The sequence below is a fragment of the Sapajus apella genome, unplaced genomic scaffold (genome assembly GCF_009761245.1).
Source record: "Sapajus apella isolate SASKATOON/1434 unplaced genomic scaffold, GSC_monkey_1.0 scaffold6, whole genome shotgun sequence".
Lineage (NCBI taxonomy): Eukaryota > Metazoa > Chordata > Mammalia > Primates > Cebidae > Sapajus > Sapajus apella.
The window spans coordinates 26962917-26986100 of record NW_022436946.1 but is presented as its reverse complement, the minus strand read 5'-3'; the positions used below and the strand labels follow the sequence as shown (position 1 = coordinate 26986100).

Sequence of the window (23184 nt, the reverse complement as noted above, 5' to 3'; positions counted from 1 at the left end):
AAATAATTATCTTCAGAAAATTTCTTATAGTCTTTCTTCAGCAAATAATTTATATCTTAATAATATGGCAGATAATCACTCTGAAAAAGAAAAAAATACCCTATAGATTATATTTTTAAAGTTCCTAGAAGCTAAAAAAAATTAGGCAATGAAATCCAAGGGATCAATAAATCTTCCAGAATGTTGCTGGATTGTGCAGAGATTGCACTGGCTCTTTGTGAAGGGCACTTCTCATTTACAGTTTACCCATGCACTTTGCAAATGCAAAGCACAGTTCAGAATATCCTCATTTAAATGAAGGACACAATTAATAGCCCACCTGCCGGGCTACGGAGAGAACAGTGTGATAGCAAAGCTGAGCTAATTCCTTGATGCTAGGTTAAAAGTCTTGGTCCTTAACCTCTTTTCAAATGAAGAGATCAGAAGTCTCTACAAATAAAAAGAACAAAAAAGCCTTGGTTATATTAGGAAAAGAAAAGATGAGGAATCTGAATGTTTGAGTCCAGACTCTACCATTTACTTCTTTTATAACTAAGCTTAAAACGAATCTCAATACCAGCTTTCCATCTGTAAAATTAGCATAATGTTGCTTTACTGGGATAAGTCATGGAGAAGCAGTAAAAAAATAAAGCCTGTAAAAACAACTGTAATTATGATTGATACAGAAATGTCAAGCACCTGCTATGCTTGCACCCTAGGAGAGTCCTATGAAGCAGGCTGGGAGAAAAGCCTTGGAGCCACTTGCTAAATTCTCCCTTCATTTGAGAATGAATGGGCTTGAGAAACTGTTTTTAAAGAAATGTGTACAGCAGTGCTGGGGTTATTCCATAAGTTTCAATGTGGGGAGGGAAGGAAAGGATGAGGCATTCTTCAGCCCTTCCATCTTGCTCTGCATCTTGTTTGCTAATTTGTCTTTACTAGAAAATAGTGGATGTCTGCCACTCAGTGTTCCAAAGAATGTAAAAGTATAACTGGGTGTCATCAGTGTCAGTCATTTTGGTTGTAAGTGAGGAAATCTAGCAGGGTAGAGAAGCAAAGAACTTGATTATGGAGAGTTATGGGTTAGGGGTGGCTGTTTTTCTGATGTTCAACCTTTAAAAGAGGCCCAGGAGAGAGGCTACACCAGCAGAGGGCAGTGTGTGTAATTCTGGTTATTAATGTTGAGTGGAAAATAAAAGAATATTGTTACAAAGCTCTTCAGAGCACTATCTGTCTCTGGGTGTTCTGAAACTTTTGTTCCTGATGCTTAAATGCATTAATTTAGGGCTTGGAAAGAAAGAGTGGTTTTCCCTAACATTTGTCAGAAATTCCCCTAAAATATTATTTCTTGCATATAGCAAGTGACATCTTCGATTGCTCAAGCTCCTCTCTCTTTTCCTTAGATTTTATTTACAAATTGCACTTGTCTCCATTTCCCCTTTTCCATGAGCATCATGGCCACACGCATCAACTCTGACTGCTACCAGTGTTGGTTATTGTTTGTATTCTCTCTTGATTCTATTCCATCCTATAAATCATAGCCTACTATTCCTGAGGCACGTCTAAGAAACCTTTTATAGCTCCCCAGTACTTATCAAATTGGGCACATATTCCTCCACCCTCATTCACTGCCTTCTCTAGTTTAATCCCTTCATGCCTCAGTGTTAATTCCCCACTGCTCTCATGCATTTGCCAATTTTGCTGAAATACTTGCTATGGCCAAACATATCTTGTGTTCCTCCATTCAGTTCCTCCTTGATCTTCCCATTAGAATCTCTGCAAGTAATGTTTCTCATCCTTCCCCTACCAGGAGCAGGTGAGGTGCCACATCTTTTTGAATACACAGTTTATAAATAGAGGAAGGAACTTGGACTGGATGAATATCTGCTTCCAGGGCAAAGTGAGGAAGGGAGGAAGAAACCTTGGCTGCAGAGAAGGAAACCAAGCAGCTCTGGCACATGAAGGTCACAACAGTGTCTATTCTACTTATGAGAGCTTTGAACCTGATGCCCAAATTTCATCCCATTGTATATCCCACTAGTCACCTGTATCTATTCTACCGCCTTTCAGCTACAATAGGCTAATATATGGTTCTCTCTCTTCTTTTTTTTTTTTTTCTGTATGACAGAGTCTCGCTCTGTCATCCAGACTGGAGCGCAGTGGTGTGACCTCAGCTCACTGCAAGCTCTGCCTTCCAAGTTCAAGTGATTCTCCTGCCTCAGCCTCCTGAGTAGCTGGGACTATAGGCATGCACTGCCATGCCAGGCTAATTTTTTTAAGTTACTTTATTTTTACTAGAGACGAGGTTTTACCATGTTGGTCTGGCTGGTCTAGAACTCCTGTCCTCAGGTGATCCACATGCCTTGGCCTCCCAAAGTGCTGGGATTACAGGCATGAGCCACCATGCCCAACTCTCTTCTTCTTCTTTTTTAAAAAAAACTCACTATTTATCTATTTATTTACTTAGAGACAGACTCTTGCTCTGTCACCCAGGCTAGAGTGCAGTGTGCGATCATGGCTCACTGTATCTTTAGTAGACATGAGGTTTTACCATGTTGGCCAGGCTGGTGGCCAGGCTGGTCTTAAGCCCTTGACCTCAGGTGATCCACCTGCCTCAGCCTCCCAAAGTGCTGGGAATACAGGCATAAGCCACTGTGCCCAGACTCTTCCTTTCTTTCTTTCTTTTTTTTTTTTTTAAATCTCACCATTTATTTATTTATTTATTTATTTATTGACAGACTCTTGCTCTGTTGCCCAGGCTAGAGTGCAGTGTACAATCATGGCTCACTGCAGTCTCAACCTCCCTGGGCTCAAGTGATCCTCCCATCTCAGCCTTTGAAGTAGCTGGGACTATAGACACGCACCACTGTACCTGGCTAATTTCTTGTTTATTTTTGTAGAGACAAAGTCTCACTATGTTGCCCTGGTTGGTCTTGAACTCCTGATCTCAAGTGTTGCACCCACCTCTGCTTCTCAAAGTGCTGGGATTACAGGCATGAGCCAATGTCCCAGCCTCTAACTTAACTTTAAAAATAGGTTTCTTGGCCGGGCGCGGTGGCTCACGCCTGTAATCCCAGCACGTTGGGAGGCCGAGGCAGGTGGATCACGAGGTCAACAGATCGAGACCATCTTGGTCAACATGGTGAAATCCCGTCTCTACTAAAAATACAAAAAATTAGCTTGGCATGGTGGCGCGTGCCTGTAATCCCAGCTACTCAGGAGGTTGAGGCAGGAGAATTGCCTGAACCCAGGAGGCGGAGGTTGCGGTGAGCCGAGATCGCGCCATTGCACTCCAGCCTGGGTAACAAGAGCGAAACTCCGTCTAAAAAAAAAAAAAAAAATAGGTTTCTTTGGTGTACAGTTCTGTGAATTTTAACATATATATAGATGCATATAATCAAACCACAATCAGAATATAAAGAAGTTTCATCACCCCTCAAATGCTTTCATGCTCTCCCTGTAACATCACACCCACACTTTATCCATAACCTCTAGATAAATTTATTTTCTGTAACTATAGTTTAAAAAAATTTAAATATTTTAAAAATTGTATTTTATTTTAAGTTCTGGGATACATGTGCAGGATGTGCGGGTTTGTTACACAGGTAAATGTGTGCCATGGTGATTTGCTGCACCTATCGACCAGTCACCTAGGTATTAAGCCCAGCAGATATTGACTATTTATCCTGATGCTCTCTCTCCCCTGCTGCCCCACCCACAGGCCCCAGTGTGTGTGTTCCCTTCCCTGTGTCCATATGTTCTTACTGTATTTTCTGTAACTATAGGTTTATCACTTTAAGACTATTTCATACAATTTGAGAATATCACATAAATTGAATCAGATAGATAGATAGAATAAATAGAATGTTACCTTTTGAGTATGGCTTTCTTTCTCTAAGAATAAGGCTTCTGACAAGATAAATATTTTATTTATTTATTTATTTATTTATTTACTTTGAGACAAGTGTTGCTCTGTCCCCCAGGCTGGAGTGCGGTGGTGTCATGTCGGCTCATGGCATCTTCTATCTCCCAGGTTCAAGCAAAGCAATTCTTGTGCCTCAGTTTCCCAAGTAGCTGGGATTACAGGTGAGTGCTACTCTGCATGGCTAATTTTTGTATTTTTAGTAGAGTTGGGGTTTTGCCATGTTGGCCAGGCTGGTCTTGAAGTCTTGGCTTCAAGTGATCCAACCGCCTCAGCCTTTCAAAATACTGAGATTACAGGCATGAGCCACTGCACCTGGCAACATTTTTTATTTTAACAAATTCCAATTTATCAGGTTTTTGCTTTCATGGATCATGTTTTTGGTGTCATGTCTAAGAATTCTTTGCCTAACTGCAGTTTATGAAGATTTTCTCCTATTTTTTTTCTAAAAGGTTTTATAGTTTTATATTTTACATTTTGAAGGTAAGATGTGAGATTTAGGTCAACATTTTCTTTTTTTAATTGCATTTGAAGAACACGAACATTTTCTTTTTTATTGCAGTTTTATTAGTGATTAGCACTGAAAAGTAGAAATGACTCAAAAGTCTGCCAGCAGGTAACTAGCATTGCAGTATGTCCATTCAACTGAATACTACTCAGTAATAAAAAGAATAAACTATTGATACAAGCAGGAGAATAGATGAATCTCAAAATAATTGTACTGAGTGAAAGAACCAGATACAATGAATATATACGGTATGATTCCATCCTGTTAAATTCTTGGAACAACAAATGAATCCATAGTAACAGAACATAGAGTAGTGGTTGCCTGGGGCTAGGTAGAGCAGAAGTAAGGATCAATAAGCAGAACAAGGAAACTTTTGGGGGTGAGGGCTGGGTTCATTATCTTAATTGTGGCGATCAATTCTTGGGTATATAAATATGTCAATACTTATCAAATTGTATGCAGGTATGTGGGGCTTATTATATGGCAATTATATCTCAATAAAGCTGTTATAATGTTTTTGTTAGTTGTATATGAGCAGCATTTCCACAGCTCATCTTAAAGATATTTTAAAATGTATCCTCTCTTTTTACAGCAAAATGGTCACATTTTTGTCAGTTGATAATTTTTTTTTTTTTTTTTTTTTTTAGAGTTGGAGTTTTGCTATGTTGGCCAGGCTGGTCTCAAACTTTTGGCCTCAAGTAATCCATCTGGCTTAGACTCCCAAAATGCTGAATTACAGATGTGAGCCATCATGCCCATCAGAAAATAAATTCTTGAAAGATTCCTGATACTTTACCAACTTACACATTAAATCAATCTTCCCATTTTCTTTGTCCAATTAAGTTTTAAAGCAAAATAATATAAATATTTGTAGACCCAAATTGTAAACACATTTCAGTTTTGAACAACAATATAAAGTAAATACAATATGGAATTAAAATTAGAACACCAAGTTTGCACTGATATTTTTAAAACTTCTTGGGGGAAATGAGCTATTGAGCTTAGGGATACAATGCATTAAATTAGAAGATTTTTCTCTTCACTAATGAAAATTTTTGTTTTTTAATTGTCTGTTGTTTTCTTTCAAATTTGGGTTTTAATGGTGACCAATTAATATTGCTCAAAGTTACAACTTAGATAAACAATTCAAATATCTTAGCAAATTGTAGTTCTGGTTTTTCTCATATCATAATACATAATTTAGTGGATGATGACTCAAAATTTAAAAAATTAAATAACATGGTTAAACAATTTTGTCTAAAATTCCCTTTAGGCTTTAGGTCAACATTTTCTTTGTTTTTTCCTTCTGCATATTGATGTCAATTGTTCCATCACTATTTGCACTATTTGTTGAAAGAATATCCTCCCTCCATTGAATTGCTCTTGCACTTTGGCCAAAAATCTATGGGCCAAATCTATTTGGGTCAGTTTCTGGGTTCTCTATTCTGTTCCACTGATCTTTGTCTACACTTCTGCTAATATCATGCTCTCTTGATTACTCTAAAGACTTAAAATATAAGAAAGTGATTTCTCCAAATTATTCTTTTTTCCAAAATTATTTTTAGCTATTCTAGTTACTTTGTCTTTCTATCTAAATTTTAGGATTAGTTTGTCTATAGCCACAAAAAATCATGCTGGATTTTTATTGACATTGTATTAAATCTATAGATCAATTTGGGGATAATTGACATCTCCACTATGCTGAATCTTCAGGCCTTTATCATTGTATGTCTCTCCATTTATTTAGATTTTCTTTAATGTCTTTCATTAACATTCTGTAGTTTTCATCATACAGATCTAGAAAATGTTCTGTTAGATGTATACCCATTTTACTTTGGAACCTATTATGTATGGTAGTGCTTTTAAAATTAGTTTACAAACATATATTCCTAAAATATAGAAATACTGTGGATATTTGTGTCTTCACTTTGTATTTTGTGATTATGTTAAACTCACTTGTAAGTTATAGCAGTATTTTTGCAGGACGGTTTCATTTCCCCCCAGACTGGACTCTGAAATCTTGACCTTTCTTCCAGCCTTTCCTTAAGTCAATTCCTTCTCTGAAGCCTTTCCAGTTCCCTTTAGCAGATGTGATTTTCTTCATCTGTTAAATATGCAAATCATTATGTCCCCACATTTCACTTGTCTTTTTTGTCTATAATATGGTGAACTGAATGCTTCATTCATTCCTCAGTACAATAAGGGATTATCAGTGTTAAATACTTTTAATCACAATTCTGTCTTTTCTCACCCTGGAATATTGGGCAAATTTTGTAATCTTTTTGGTCTTCAGTTTTCATTTGTAATGGGTGAAATAATAATTATTTTGTAGAGTTATTGTGAGAATAATGCATATTAGGAGCTCACTAAATATTAGGTTTTTTTCCCCCTTTAGAGCTACACACTCTTGAGAACTTACTGCTCCATATTTGCTTGAGTTCGCTGCAGTATCTTGGATAAAGCACAGATAGATATTTAATTGTATTAGAAGAACAGGACAAGGAACATTGTATTTAGTAAGCTCTGATCTTACAACTGATCATTGTATCTATAACAAATTTTAATATTATATGATTTGTGGCCGGGTGCGGTGGCTCAAGCCTGTAATCCCAGCACTTTGGGAGGCCGAGGCGGGTGGATCACGAGGTCAAGAGATCAAGACCATCCTGGTCAACATGGTGAAACCCCGTCTCTACTAAAAATACAAAACATTAGCTGGGCATGGTGGTGTGTGCCTGTAATCCCAGCTTACTCAGGAGGCTGAGGCAGGAGAATTGCCTGAACCCAGGAGGCTGAGGTTGTGGTGAGCCGAGATGGCGCCATTGCACTCCAGCCTGGGTAACATGAGTGAAACTCCGTCTCAAAAAAAAAAAAAAAATATTATATGATTTGTGAGGATCATTAGGAAATTAGCCAACATGCAGCATTCACATAAGCAAAGCAAGTAGAGAAAATAAATTATACCAGATTCTCTAAGCAGCGATTAAACTAAATTGAAGTCGTGATTAGCTAGGTAAGGGATATGGTTAGAGGAGGGAAAGAAAATGGCACCCTTTAGTGAGCTGCTGAAGAATGGATGATGTTACGGTTTGAATGTGTGTCCCAGAAATCATGTGTTGGAAACTTAATCCTCTGCAACAGTATTAGGAGGTGGGGCTTAATGGAAGTTGTTTAGATCACAAGGGTTCTGCCCTCATGAACAGATCAATGCTATTATAAAAACGGCTTGTGGGAATGGATTCCCTCTCTTGTGCTCTTGCCTTCTGCCTTCCACCATGTTGATGATACAGCAACAAGGGCCTCACCAGACGCTAGCACTTTGATCTCAAATTTTCCAGCCTCCAGAAGTGTGAACCAATAAATTTGTGTTCATTATAAGTTACCTAATCTTAAAAATTCTGTTATAGCAGGACAGGATGGACTAAGACAGATGGGGGTATGAGGAGGACTAACAGTTTGAAAGAGATTATTTTGGGATTTCAGGTAGAAAGGCAAGCAGGGGAGCATTATGCACTTTGTATTTTTTTTTTTTTTTTTGGGGAAGGAGTTTCGCTCTTGTTACCCAGGCTGGAGTGCAATGGCACCATCTCGGCTCACCACAACCTCCGCCTCCTGGGTTCAAGCAATTCTCCTGCCTCAGCCTTCCAAGTAGCTGGGACTACAGGCGTGTGCCACCATGCCCAGCTAATTTTTGTATTTTTAGTAGAGACAGGGTTTCACCATGTTGACCAGGATGGTCTCGATCTCTTGACCTCGTGATCCACCCGCCTCGGCCTCCCAAAATGCTGGGATTATAGGCGTGAGCCACCGCGCCCAGCCTATTTTTTTTTTAAATTCAGTCTCCTTAGAGATTGTCAAAAATTGCCAGTGCAGACTATATTTTAAGTTGTCATGGTGGGCTATTGGGAAAAGTTTTCAATTAGCAATAATCGTGCCTTGGATAAACTTCACCAGCTGCGATACTGCCGCTGCACAAAGCTATGCTCTTTGTATTAGAGGAGAAGAGTAGTATCTTCACCATCACTGGTGACAGTGAAGTTTCCTGGCAGAGTTAGAATTCTTGTTGCTTTCACTGTGCCACTAGGCTATCTGACAGACTGAGTCTAGAAGCACCTGTTTGTGCTCTACATGACAAATAGAAATGACTTTAGCTTTTAGAAACTTGAAGTTAACTGGGATCTTAGTCAGTTTGGGAAGCTATAACAAAAATGCCATGGACTAGGCGGCTTAAACAACAAACTTTTATTTCTTAACAGTTCCACAGGCTGGGAAGTCCAAGATCAAAAAGTTAGAACATCTAGTGTCTGGTGACAGCCCACTCCTTAGGTTGTAGACAGCTGCCTTCTCTCTATATCCTCACATGATTGAGAGCTTTTTTCTTTTAAGGGCACTAATTTCACTTATAAGGGTTTTACTCTCATGACCTAATTACTTCCCAAAGGCCCTACCTCCAAATAGGATCATATGGGGGATCAGGTTTCAACACATGGATTTTGAAGAAACACAAACATTCAGTTCATAGCATTAAGAAAGCACAATCATTTGCAGAAATTGCTGACATCTAAATATTAGCTGGGTCAGTCTGTGGACCAAGAAAAAAAAGGAAAATATTTGTGGGATCATAGCATTAGAGACTATGATATATCTGTTAATGTGTATGTGTCATTTGGAGTATATAAATGAAGCTTGTTCTCATGTGGCAGTCTAAAAACAGGTGGTGTTCCTAAGGGAGTCCAGCAGGGTGCACTAAGAGGCCAGGGGAAGAGAACACACTGGGAAATTGTGCAACCTCACAGGAGCTGAACATCATATTAACTTTATTGTGACCTTCAATGCAGAATTACCTCGGCAAGGATTGGAGGGCATTGAGACAGAAAAAGATAAAAGGTAGCAGTCAAATATCACAAAGTATTTCTGGAATATTATTTAAAAATACCACTTAAACATTTAATCTTTGTATCTAGATTAAAAAGTATCCTGCAATAATTCACATGCTTTGCCACTAAAACAAGCTATAGAAATTTTACTTAATGATTTTATTCTTTATAATATATGCCTGGTACATACTAGGTAAGATGTTTTTCATAGCTCTTGGAAATAACTATGCCTTCTCCCCCTTCCCCGCCCACTGCTATGCCTTTATCAGGTATAAGATAGGGATACTAGGTGCTAAGGTTTGAATGTTCCCTCCAAAACTTGTTAAGCTTAATTGTCATTGTGACAGCATTAAGAGAGGCAACCGTTAATAGGTGATTAGGCCACAAGGTCTCTGTCTTCTGCATAAATTGTTTAATGTCGTAATCACAGGGGTGTATTATTATCATCAGAATAAGTTAGTTATTGTGAGAGCAGACTTGTTATAAAAGTGAGGTTGCATCCCTCTTGCTGTCTTTCTCATGTTCTCTTGCTTTTCTGCCTTCTGCCATGGGATGACACAGCAGGAAGGACCTTACAAGATGCAGGCACCTCAACTTAGGCTTCTCAGACTCCAGAACTGTAAGAAATAAATACCTGTTCTTTGTAAACTGCCCAGTTTTATGTACCATGCTATATCAGCCAAAAATGGACTAAGACACAAAATTGATACCATTAAGTGGGGCTATTGCTATTAAAAATGTTGTTGAAGTGACTTTGGGAGTAGGTAATGAAGAGATGCTAGAAGAATTTTGAGGAGCAGGCTAGCAAAGCCTAGATAGGCGTAGATTGCTGTAAAAGAGCTGTAAGAGTGATTCTGGTGAGAGTTGAGAAGAAATGTAGAGAAGTCTGGAACTTCGTAGAGATTACTTAATTGGTCATGATTAGAATGTTGGTAGAAACATGAATGGTAAAGGCCATTCTGATGAGGTTTCAATGGAAATGAGGAACAAAGTATTGGAAACTGGCATAAAAGTTATTGTTGTGACACAGTTGCAAGGAACTTAGAAGAATTGTGCCCATGTCCTAGGACTTTATGGAAGGCAGAATTTAAAAGCAATGAACTACAATGTGTGGCAGAAGAAATTTCTAAGCAAAACATTGAAGAAGCTGCATGGCTACTTTTAACTGCATACAATATGATATGAGAGGAGAGAAGTTTGAGACAGGCTTTATAATAAAAGAAAAACAGAGCAGAAAAATTTGGAAAATTTGCAGCTTAGCCATTGTATTAGGGTTCTCCAGAGGGACAGAATGAATAGGATAAACATATATGTAAAGGGGAATTTATTAAGGAGTATTGACTCACATGATCATAAGGGGAGGTCCCTCAATAGGCTGTCTGCAAGCTGAGGAGCAAGGAGGCCAGTCTAAGTCCCAAGGCTGAAGAACTTGTAGTCTGATGTTTGAGGGCAGAGGCATCCAGCATGGGAGAAAGATGTAGTCTGGGAGGCTAAGCCAGTCTAGTCTTTTAACATTCTTTTGCCTGCATTTATTCCAGCTGTGCTGGCAGCTGATTAGATTGTGCCCACCCAGATTGAAGGTGGGTCTGCCTTTCCCAGTCCACTGACTCAAATGTTAATCCTTTTGGTAACACCCTCACAGACACACCCAGGAAGGCCAAATCTTTCAATCCAACCAGATTGACACTCAGTATTAACTATCTCAGCCATATAAATATTGAAAAGGATTTTTTCATTTGCTTTAGAAGAGCAAATCAAAAGTCTAGCCAAGAAACTATTTGCTAAAGAGTTTAGTATGGATAGAGGAGAGCCAGGGTCTATTTTTCAAGACATTGGGAGAATGACCCAAAAGGCATTTCAGAGATCCTCCAGGCAAGCTAGGACTTTGAGGGCAAGGTTTCTAGAGAGGCGCCCAAGGGAGCTCAGGATTTGCTGCCCAGGGCTATTCCAAACTTTGGTCCCCAAATTCTGGTGCAGCACACCTTAGCTGCTCCATGTTTTTGGCTCAGATGGGTCCAGTACAGCTCAATCAACCACTCTGGAAGGTACATGACATAAACCTTGACAATGTGTATGTGGTACTAATTCTGCAGACATGTAGAATGCAAGAGCTGTAACTTTCTCCACTTAGATTTCAAAGGATGTCATAGACAGCCTGGGCACAGGCAGAAACGTCTCGGGGTGAAGCCGACACACACAGCCACCATTAGGGCAATGCCCAGCAGAACTATGGGACTGTGGCCACTGCAGAGTCCCTACTTGGGCAACACCTACTGGGAGCTGTGGGAATGGGGCAGCTGTCAAGACCCCCCAAAACTGTAGAGCATGCAGAACTGTACCAGCATGCAACTCTAGCTTGGGAAAGCTGCAGGCATGAGACTCTAATCTATGAGATCTGCTGGGTAGACTGACCCCAGCAAAGCCACATGGGTAGGGCTGCCTGAGGCTTTGGGGGCCCAACCCTCCAGCCCAGTGTGCCCAGAATAGGGGACATGGAGTCAAATAAGATTATTCTCCAGCTTTACAAGTTAACGTTGTTTTCCTTGTTGGATTTTGGACTTACTTGTTACAGCTACCCTTTTTTCTTGGCCACTTCTCCCTTTTGGAATGAGAATGGTTATCCTATGTCTTGGCTATTTTGGAAGCACATGACTTGTTAATTTCACAGGCTTACACCTGGAGAGAAATTTGCGTAAGGATGAATCATGCCTTGAGCATCACTCACATTTGATTCAGATGAGACTCTGGACTTTGGACTTTTGAGTTGATGCTGAAATGAGTTAAGACCTTTGGGGCTATTGGCATAACATGAATGTATTTTGTATATGAAAAGGACATAAGTTGTGAGGTGCCAGGGATTGAATTCTATGGTTTAAATGTTCCGTCTAAAATGCATGTTGAAATTTAATTGCTATTGTATTACGAGGCAGAACCATTAAAACTGAATATGCCATGAGGGCTCCACCTTCATGAAAGAATTCCTGTCATTATCTCAGGAGTGGGTTAGTTATTCCAAGATTGGGCTTTTATATAAGTGAGTTCAGCTCCCTGATGCTCTTTCTCTCATCCTCTCTTCCCCATTCTGCCATGGTATTACACAACAAGAAAACCCTTAACAGATGGGGGCCCCTTGACTTTGGATGTCCAGCCTCTAGAATCATAAGAAATAAATGGGCACAGCAGCTGCGCATCCCGGGGTTGCAGACCTCCTCACGTTTGCAGCGTAGCTCGAGTCGGTCAGCACCCGAGGACCTCAGCAGCCATGTCGAAGCCCCATAGTGAAGCCGGAACTGCCTTCATTCAGACCCAGCAGCTGCATGCAGCCATGGCTGACACATTCCTGGAGCACATGTGCCGTCTGGACATTGACTCACCACCCATCACAGACAGGAACACTGGCATCATCTGTACCATTGGCCCAGCTTCCAGATCGGTGGAGACGTTGAAGGAGATGATTAAGTCTGGAATGCATGTGGCTCGTCTGAACTTCTCTCATGGAACTCATGAGTACCACACGGAGACCATCAAGAATGTGCGCGCAGCCACAGAAAGCTTTGCTTCTGACCCCATCCTCTACCGGCCCGTTGCTGTGGCTCTGGACACTAAAGGGCCTGAGATCCGAACTGGTCTCTTAAAGGGCAGCAGCACCGCAGAGATGGAGCTGAAGAAGGGAGCCACTCTCAAAATCACGCTGGAGAACGCCTACATGGAAAAGTGTGATGAGAACATCCTGTGGCTGGACTACAAGAACATCTGCAAGGTGGTGGAAGTGGGCAGCAAGATCTACGTGGATGATGGGCTTATTTCTCTCCAGGTGAAGCAAAAAGGTGCTGACTTCCTGGTGACAGAGGTGGAAAATGGTGGCTCCTTGGGCAGCAAGAAGGGTGTGAACCTTCCTGGGGCTGCTGTGGACTTGCCTGCTGTGTCAGAGAAGGACATCCAGGACCTGAAGTTTGGGGTTGAGCAGGATGTCTATATGGTGTTTGCGTCATTCATTCATCTGCAAGGCAGCTGATGTCCGTGAAGTGAGGAAGGTACTGGGAGAGAAGGGAAAGAACATCAAGATAATCAGCAAAATCGAGAATCATGAGGGGTTTCGGAGGTTTGATGAAATCCTGGAGGCCAGTGATGGGATCATGGTGGCTCGTGGTGATCTAGGCATTGAAATTCTTGCAGAGAAGGTCTTCCTTGCTCAGAAGATGATGATTGGGCGGTGCAACCGAGCTGGGAAGCCTGTCATCTGTGCCACTCAGATGCTGGAGAGCATGATCAAGAAGCCCCGCCCCACCCGGGCTGAGGGCAGTGATGTGGCCAATGCAGTCCTGGATGGAGCTGACTGTATCATGCTGTCTGGAGAGACAGCAAAAGGGGACTATCCTCTGGAGGCCGTGCGCATGCAGCACCTGATTGCCCGTGAGGCAGAGGCCGCCATCTACTACTTGCAATTATTTGAGGAACTCCGCCGTCTGGCCCCCATTACCAGCAACCCCACAGTAGCCACCGCTGTGGGTGCCGTGGAGGCCTCCTTCAAGCACTGCAGTGGGGCCATAATCGTCCTCACCAAGTCTGGCAGTTCTGCTCACCAGGTGGCTAGATACCGCCCACGTGCCCCCATCATTGCTGTGACACGGAATCCCCAGACAGCTCATCAGGCTCACCTGTACTGTGGCATCTTTCCTGTGTTGTGTAAGGACCCCGTCCAGGAGGCCTGGGCCGAGGACGTGGACCTCCGGGTGAACTTGGCCATGAATGTTGGCAAGGCCCGAGGCTTCTTCAAGAAGGGATATGTGGTCATTGTGCTGACTGGGTGGCGCCCTGGCTCCGGCTTCACCAACACCATGCGTGTTGTTCCTGTGCCGTGATAGACCCCAGAGCCCCTCCTCCAGCCCCTGTCCCACCCCCTTCCCCCAACCCATCCATTAGGCTAGCAGCGCTTGTAGAACTCACTCCGGGCTGTAATGTGGCACTGATGGGCTGGGACACCAGAGAAGAAGATAAACGCCTTGCAGAAACATGGCTGTGTTTACAGCCTGCTCTGGTGGGACAGCCCAGACCTTGGCTGCCCATCATGTGGCCCCACCCAGTCAAGGGAAGAAAGAGGAATGCCGGACTGGAGGTCCCAGGAGTCAGATGGCAAGAGGGTGACAGCTTCCTTTTCTGTGTGTACTCTGTTCAGTTCCTTTAGAAAATGAATGCCCAGAGGACTCCCAACCCTGGTCTGGGGTCAGGAAACAGCCAGCGAGAGTTAGGGGCCTTAGCGCACAGAGCAGTTGTTCCATTTAAGCCAACTCTGGCCCTGGCCCTTATTGCTTCCCCAACTCCCTGGGCCTCCCCAGTTCACACCTGTCCCCACCCTCCACTCAGCTGTCCTGCGGCAAACACTCCACCTTCCATTTTCCCCCACTACAGCAGTGCATCCAGGCTTGTTGCTATAGAGCTTACCTGTATCTATACATTATTCAGTTATATCAATGCTTGAGAATGAGTGAGGTCAATCTGAATTCAGTGTCTTTTTTTTCACAGCTTTAGTTCACCAAGAAATAGGAAGAAAAATCAGAGGGAAACAGTTGACATCACGCATTGAATATGTCATTCTTTTCTCACTGAGGTGAAATATGAGCTTCATCATGTGCTGAATGATTACATATCCTCAAGTCTGTTTGTAGATGTGAATTTATTTTGCGGATTTATTTGCCTAGCTCTCCTCCAACACTGTGTTCTTTTAATAATGTTTTGATATTTATTTTATTTATTTTTATTTAATAAAGCTGTACTTAACACTGCATGCTGAACATTATTTTTAGTGATTTATAACTACTAAATCATTTCATCTTCAAATATACTTATTAAATGGTCCTGTGATTGAATCCATTTTACAGATTAGGAAACTGAAGCACTGAGAGGAGTGACATAAATTCTAGATCCCCCAACCTATTTTCAGTAAAAACGCCATTGTCCTCCTAAGAGTCCCAGGAATTCCAAAGTACTTATTTTCTCATGGTAACTGTTTGATCCATTTCTTTTTCTTTTTTTTTTCCCAATTATTTATTTTATTGCATTTTAGGTTTTGGGGTACATGTGAAGAACATGCAAGATTGTTGCATAGGTACACACGTGGCGGTGTGATTTGCTGCCTTCCTCCCCATCACCTACATCTGGCATCTCTCCCCTTGCTATCTCTCCCCAACTCCCCACCCCCCACCGTCCCTCCCCTATTTCCCCCCAACTGACCCCAGTGTGTAGTGCTCCCCGCCCCCGTGTCCATGTGCTCTCATTGTTCAACACCCGCCTATGAGTGAGAACATGCGGTGTTTGATCTCCTGCTCTTCTTTTTCCCCCAGGAGTGAGTTATTAACATCAATTGGGTCTCACTACACAGAGCTGTTTTTTGCTCTCTCCCATGTACCTCCCAAGCTAAGAAAAGCCACCATTTTTTTTTGTTGTCCCTAAACACTCCTTTTCCCACAAGGCTTTTTATGTCACAGTTACATTTACTGAAGGTTTGACAGTTGGACAACTGTTTTTTTGTTGTTTTTTTTTTTGAGACGGAGTTTCAATTTTGTTACCCAGGCTGGAGTGCAATCTCAGCTCACCACAACCTCTGCCTCCTGGGTTCAAGCAATTCTCCTGCCTCAGCCTCCTGAGTAGCTGGGACTACAGGTGTATACCACCATGCCCAGCTAATTTTTTGTATTTTTAGTAGAGACGGGGTTTCACCGTGTTGACCAGGATGGTCTCGATCTCTTGACCTCGTGATCCACCCTCCTTGGCCTCCCAAAGTGCTGGGATTATAGGCGTGAGCCACCGCGCCCAGCCTGGGCAACTGTTATTACATCTCAGGACTTAAAAGTTCTTTAGTTCATTATCAGGGATATGTCACTGGCTAATATTTCTCATTTCGGTATTTATCTACCTAATTAATAAATCTATCATCTATCTGTATGTATGTAGTTTTTTTGCTCTTCCTCCTCCACCCTCTCCCCTCCCTCTTTTCTCCCCCTCCCCTTTCTTCTTCCCTCCTCCTCCCCTCCTCCTTATCCCCTCCCTTCCTCCTTCCCTTCCTCATCCTCCTACTCCCCCGCCTCCTACTTCCCCCTCCTCCTCCCCTCCTCCTCCTTCATCTTTTCCTTCTTCTTCTTCTTTCCCTGTCCCCCACTCACTCTTTCCCCTTTTGTTTTGTATTCCCCTGCCTCAAAATCATATATATATAAAAGATGAACTTTTATATCCAAAGTGTACCATTAAAGTAGTTTCTAAAAGAATGAAATGGGCATGTCCTCTGGATTGAAATTATTCCAACTCATTTAGGGACAGAAACAGCTGCAGGAAATGGTAGACTTAAATAGTAATTTACCCCTTCCTTCTCATCATCATTAAAATATTGCTTGTGAATTTATAGTTGTGTTTATAGTCCCAGCTACTCAGGCAGCTTAGGTGAGGGGATTGCTTAAGGCTAAGGGTTTGAAGCTGCAGTAAACTCTGATTGCACCTGCGAATAGCCACTGCTCTCTAGCCCTGGGCAACATAGGGGGACTCTGTCTAATATTATTTGTGTTTAATAAGCATAAACTCGTAGACTGTAAGAACGGGCAGTCTGGGTCTTCTTTTATAGACCAGTAATTCTGAAACTTGGTTGCACATTGGAATCTCCTGGGACTTTTACAAAATACTGATGTCTGGGAATAGTCCCTGCTATTCTGATTAAATTAGTTTGGAATGTTGTCTGGCCATCAGGCCTTTTTGTTAAGCACCAAGGTGATTCTAAGGTAGAGCCAAGTTGAGAATCACTGTTATTGATATAGAAAAAGAAATCTACACAAGATCAACACAATTGGGAACAGAGCTAGATTTAAATTCAGCTTGGTATTTTTCTTTTTTTTCTTTTTTTGAGATGGAGTTTTGCTCTTGTTGCCCAGGCTGGAGTGCAGTGGTTCGATTTCAGCTCACCCTGCAACCTCCGCCTCCCAGGTTCAAGCAATTCTCCTGCCTCAGCCTCCCGAGTGAGATTGCAGGCATGTGCCACCACTTCTGGCTAATTTTGTATTTTCAGTAGAGACGAAGTTTCTCCATGTTGGTCAGGCTGATCTGGAACTCCCTACCTCAAGTGATTCACCCACCTCAGCCTCCCAAAGTGCTGGGGTTACAGGTGAGAACCACCAGCCCCAGCCTTCAGCTTTGTATTTAAGTCCAAGTTTTATCATTTATTGTTACCTTGAGTGAGTTTCTTAATGGTTCTCTGAGTCGCTGTGCACACCACTTGTATTCTGTCTGGGCTTGAAGTTGGGCAGTGGTGAGAGCTGGCATGGTAGAGACCAAGGACATACGTGGATGCACTTGTGAGTACTACTGCTTTGTTAGGAGTCACTCCTGGTATATTTGAAATAATTATTTGCTTTCAGTTAAAATAATAAAAACAAGGGCTCTTTTAGCCTGGTCCATAAAGGAAAGAGGAGGTTAAGGAAAGATAATAGAGCACACCTGTTTTCAATGTATTGCAAATCCCCTTGTATTGAATTACCCTGTATAATGAATTAACACAAACTTAGTGGCATAAAAGAGCACTGATATTAGTTCACAGTTTTGTGACTGGCATTTCATGAGGCTGAGACCAGGATGTTGGCCCCATGAGGTTCTTTTCAAAGGGCTCTGGGGAAAAATCCTCTTCCAAGCTCATTCTTACCATTGGCATAAACTCATTCCTTTTGGCTCTAAACTGAGATCGCCATTTCCTGGCTGGCTGGGAGCTGGGAGCTCCTCTGAACTCCTAATGATCACTTGCATTCCTTGCTAAGTTGTCCCCTCCATCTTCAAGCCAGGGATGTGTGTTGATCAAATCTTTATTGTGCTCCAATTCTTTGACTTCCTCCTCTGTCATTCGCTAGAGATTTGTTTTTACAGAGCTCAGGTGCTCCCTTCCCACTTTCTGCTGCTTGTCACAACGCCTACCGGAAGAGCTCATGTGACTAGGTCATGCCCATCAGATAATCTCCTTATTTAAAGCTGACTGATTTGGAATCTTGACTCTTTTTGCAAAACTCCTTTACAGCAGTACCTAGATTAGTGTTGGATTGAATAACTCAGAGAAGGCATATGTACACAAGGCACCAGGAATTTTGAGGCCACCTTAAAATTCTACCTACCATATTCTACTCAAGATTCATACATGGATTGGAAGCTTCTAATTTCCTATACCATCCTTAATTCTGAGAGTAATGTTGAAGTATTATTGAAAGGCTTTCCTGACACATTGACCAAAGAGCAAATTTGTTTAATAAACAAACCAAGCCAATCAACTTAATCTCTAAGATACAGAAAGTAATCAACCTTTATTCCCCACAAGTGTTAAAGTGAGGAACTATCTTCTCTTCACCAAAAATTTTCTCATGAACAAGAGTAGGAAGAGCATTCTGGGGTAGAAACAGTACAAAAAAAGGCATGCAGAATGAAAATTCACCTTGCTTTCCAGACACTGGAAGTAAAGAGCTTAAGCTATGGAGTAGCTTGGTTAGGTTTATGCTTTAGAAATATCAACCTCTCATTAGAGGCTGCTGGTGGTGGTGGTGAGGTTGTTACATTTTCTGGGGTAAATACTCAGGATTCATTTTCTCGTGCCAGGAAAATTTAGGACATGGACACACATGATGAGTTTAGGAGTGGAGGTTTTTTTTCTTTTTCTTTTACTTTTTTAAAGACAGGTTTTCTCCATGTTAGTCAGGCTGGTCTCGAACTCCCAACCTCAGGTGATCTGCCTGCCTCGGCCTCCCAAAGTGCTGGGATTACAGGTATGAGCCACCGTGCCCAGCCAGGAGTGGATGTTTAATAGGCAAAAGAAAGAGAAAGAAAAACAGGTCATTCTCTAGGAGAGGGGACTTCCGAGAGGAAAAGTCCAGCGGTGGCGGATGTGCTGGATTTTATAGTCAGGTTTGAGGAGGCAGTGTCTGATTTACATAGGGCTCACAGATTGGTTCCATTAGGTGTGATGTTTACATACCAAATATCATATAATTATTATAGTAGTTTTTATCATTAGATACACATTGGAAACACCCAAAGAGCTTAATAGTCTACTGATGCTTGGTCCTGTCTCAGAAATTCATACTCAATTGGCATGAGGGCTGGGAAATGAAAAGGTCTCCAGATGCTTCATCCATGCAACCAAGGTAGACCCCCCTCATTGTGGGTATGGAGAAGTTCAGGAGTTAATAGAGATCTCCAGAAAGTCTAGTATTTCCTATGCCCCTTAGATTTCACCAAATATTCTCGTTTTGGATCTAACTGTATGTGAAACCTAGTAATGAACAATCAAAATCTCTGTGTGTACAGATATTGGCAAAGTTCTACTAAGAAATAGTGTAGTAAAAGATCCTAAACCATAATTCCTCTTCACCAAAGGAATTATGGCTAATATTTACTATTTTTCAGGCACTTGAAGGGCAACCTCTATTTTATCTTTATAGTAAAGCTCTGAGGGGGGTATTATTAATCCTAATTTTACAAATGATGAAAATGAGGCACAACTATTAAAATGCAGAGTCATGACTTAAGCCTTGATGATCAGTCTGTTGAATTTCAAAGCTGATGCTCTTAGCCGAAGAACTGTACTTACTGATAACTTTGAAAAATATAATGCAGCTTTAGCAAGTTAAGACATTTGTCACTATAACCTGTTAAAGAACAGAATATATACGTAACATATGCCCTTGTGCACACTTACTTAAGGTTTGCATAAACACACATGAACAGATCCAGTAACAGGAAGACCTATGTACCATATTTATTAATATGACAAGTTAGATGACATCTCCAGAAAGCTGAGTTTAACATAGCTATAGAATAAGGATTATAAAGGCATTTAGTGTGATGGAGTAGAAATGAACTAGAGATTAGGAAACTTGTCAGTGACTTCTCCCAAACTGCCTCTCCCAACCCAGAACAGCTCCAGGACCCTGAGTTAGCTACTATCCTTCTTTACTTCTTGGTGTGCAAAGTTGTACAATGTAGAATAGCATTGAATTATCTTTCAGAGCTTTTCTGGTTAAAAAGGGAATTTTAAAAAATGATTTGAAGCTATTGTGTATCTGTTTTCTTTTCTTTGGCTCTTATTTAACTTATTAGTCTTCAATTATTTGTTTTATTTTTGAAATTCAATTTTATATCAGAGAAATAATTTAATAATGGTAACATAAATTATGATTATTATGATATAGCATAGGTTTATGAAATACTAAATTCTAGATATATTTATGAATTATGTATGTTAACTCATTTGATTCTCATGACAGTCCAAAGAAGTAGGAACTACTATCACCCCCATTTTACAACTGATGAAGAAAAGAGGGCACAGTATTGATGGTAGACAGCCTTCCAGAGGTTGCAAAGCCAGCATATGGCAGAAGGAGATAGTTCAGTCTAGAATGTTTTCTTTAAACTATTTTACACTCTACGTTCCAATGTTTTAGGTGCTGTAAATGGGAGATTTACATGCTTGTTTAATGGAGTTTATTTAATGACGCATTACAATTTGAGGAACCCCCAAACAGTAAAACTGCTGTCTATATTTCAATGGTATTTGACCTAACAAAATTCTACCACCCTCCCCTGACACATACTCACACACACATATATGCACATATTATCTATTGAAACCCATTCTTTATTTTATATATGGCCCATGTGACATATAACCTCCGGGATAATCCTCCATGAGAACAATGTAAATGTATTTAGAAAACATAGCAGCATCTGTTTTCATGTTTGGGACATGATATCTTCTCACTTTTCTCTGCCTTCTGGAAATTTAATTAAAATGATAAAATAGAGCTACAAGAGTTTGTCATGTAATGATGATAGCAAAACGCAACAGCACATAGTTAATCCACAATGCACAATGTTGCCTTATATGCACATTCATCCAAAAATTAATGTTGCCAGTCATATCAATAACCGGCAACGAGCTCACTGCAGAGTTTGAGGGACTGGCTGATTGTGCAGCAGTGTTTTAAGTCTCAGCTGTAAAGATCTGGAAAAGACACACTGGCACAGGAAGCTGCTTTTGCTGTGGCCATTGGTTACCATGGTTTCTGGGTCTAAAGGTAGAACTGTTGTAACAGAGAGGTTTCTGAGTTCAGACCCTTACTCCTAAGGCAAAATATGGAATTGGAGCACTAATCTAGATAATTCTCACAATGTGAAGCATAATTAGCTTTTTTTTCCTCCATGGATAATCTGTCTGGATGGTAACATTAAATCATTTCCCATTGTCAGCATAACATGCTGCCTACCTCCCCTGGGACATGTGGATTAGCAGGAGGTAGAAAGCCCTGTGCTTTATTTATTTATTTATTCTTTTAAAAAATTATACTTAAGTTCTTGGATACATATGCTGAATGTGCAGGTTTGTTACATAGGTGTATACATGTGCCGGGGTGGTTTGCTGCATCCATCAACCTGTCATCTACATTAGGTGTTTCTCCTAATGCTATCCCTCCCCTTGTCACCAATCCCCTGACAGGCCCTCGTATATGATGTTCCCCTCCCTTTGCCCATATGCTCTTATTGTTCAACTCCCAATTATGAGTGAGAACATGTGGTGTTTGGTTTTCTGTTCCTATGTTAGTTTGCTGAGAATGATAGTTTCCAGCTCCATCATGTCCCTGCAAAGAACATGAACTCATTCTTTTTTATGGCTGAATAGTATTCTATAGTGTTTATGTGCCATATTTTCTTTATCCAGTCTATCATTGATGGGAATTTGGGTTGGTTCCAAGTCTTTGCTATTGTGAATAGTGCTGCAGTAAACATATGTGTGCATATATCTTTATAGTAGAATGATTTATAATCCTTTAGGTATATACCCAGAAATGGAATTGCTGGGTCATAGGGTGTTTCTGTTTCTAGATCCTTGAGAAATCACCACACTGTTTTCCACAATGATTGGACTAATTTACACTCCCACCAATAGTGTAAAAGTGTTCCTGTTTCTCCACATTCTCCCCAGCATCTGTTGTCTCCTGATTTTTTAATGATCACCATTCTAACTGGCATTAGATGGTATCTCATTGTGGTTTTGATTTGCATTTCTCTAATGAGCAGTGATGATGAGCTTTTTTTCATATGTTTGTTGGCTGCATAAATGTCTTCTTTTGAGAAGTGTCTGTTCATATCTCTCGTCCACTTTCTTTCTTTTGCCTGAATTCTCTGACCAGAACTTTCTCTTTTTTTTGAGACAGAGTCTTGCTCTGTCACCAGGTGCCAGGCTGGAGTGCAGTGGCACGATCTCGGCTCACTGCAACCTCTGCCTCTTGGGTTCAAGCAATTCTCCTGCCTCAACCTCCCAAGTAGATGGGACTACAGGTACGCACCACCATGCCCAGCTAATTTTTTTATTTTAGTAGAGACAGGGTTTCACCATGTTGGCCAGGATGGTCTCGATCTTTTGACCTTGTGATCCGCCCACCTCAGCCTCCAAAGTGCTGGGATTATAGGAGTGGGTCACCATGCCCGGCTGACCAGAACTTTCAATAGTATGGTTGAATAATTGTCTTGTGGCCAATTTTCAAAGGGAATGCTTCCAGCTTTTGCCCTTTCAGTATCATATTGGCTATAGGTTTGTCATAAATAGCTCTTAATATTTTGAGATACATTCCATCAATAACTAGTTTATTGAGAGTTTTCAGCATGAAGGGATATTGAATTTTATCAAAGGCCTTTTCTGCATCGATTGAGATAATCATGTGATTTTTGTCATTGGTTCTGTTTATGTGATGGAATAAATTTGTGTATTTGCATATGTTGAACCAGGCTTGCATCCCAGGAATGAAGCTGACTTGATCATGGTGGATAAGTTTTTGATGTGCTGCTGGATTCAGTTTGCCAATATTTTATTGAGGATTTTTGTA

General features: G+C 41.1%; 1 non-coding gene and 1 pseudogene across 2 annotated transcripts; one reads left to right on the top strand and one right to left on the bottom strand.

Annotated features, from left to right (window-relative positions):
* Positions 1 to 8248: 8248 nt before the first annotated feature.
* Positions 8249 to 8389, bottom strand: LOC116549871. Its single transcript, XR_004268134.1, has one exon. It is a non-coding gene; the product is annotated as a U4 spliceosomal RNA (small nuclear RNA).
* Positions 8390 to 12456: 4067 nt separating this feature from the next.
* LOC116549356 lies at positions 12457 to 14270 on the top strand (annotated as a pseudogene). The gene has a single exon (XR_004267824.1). The product of XR_004267824.1 is annotated as a pyruvate kinase PKM pseudogene (transcript).
* Positions 14271 to 23184: the final 8914 nt, after the last annotated feature.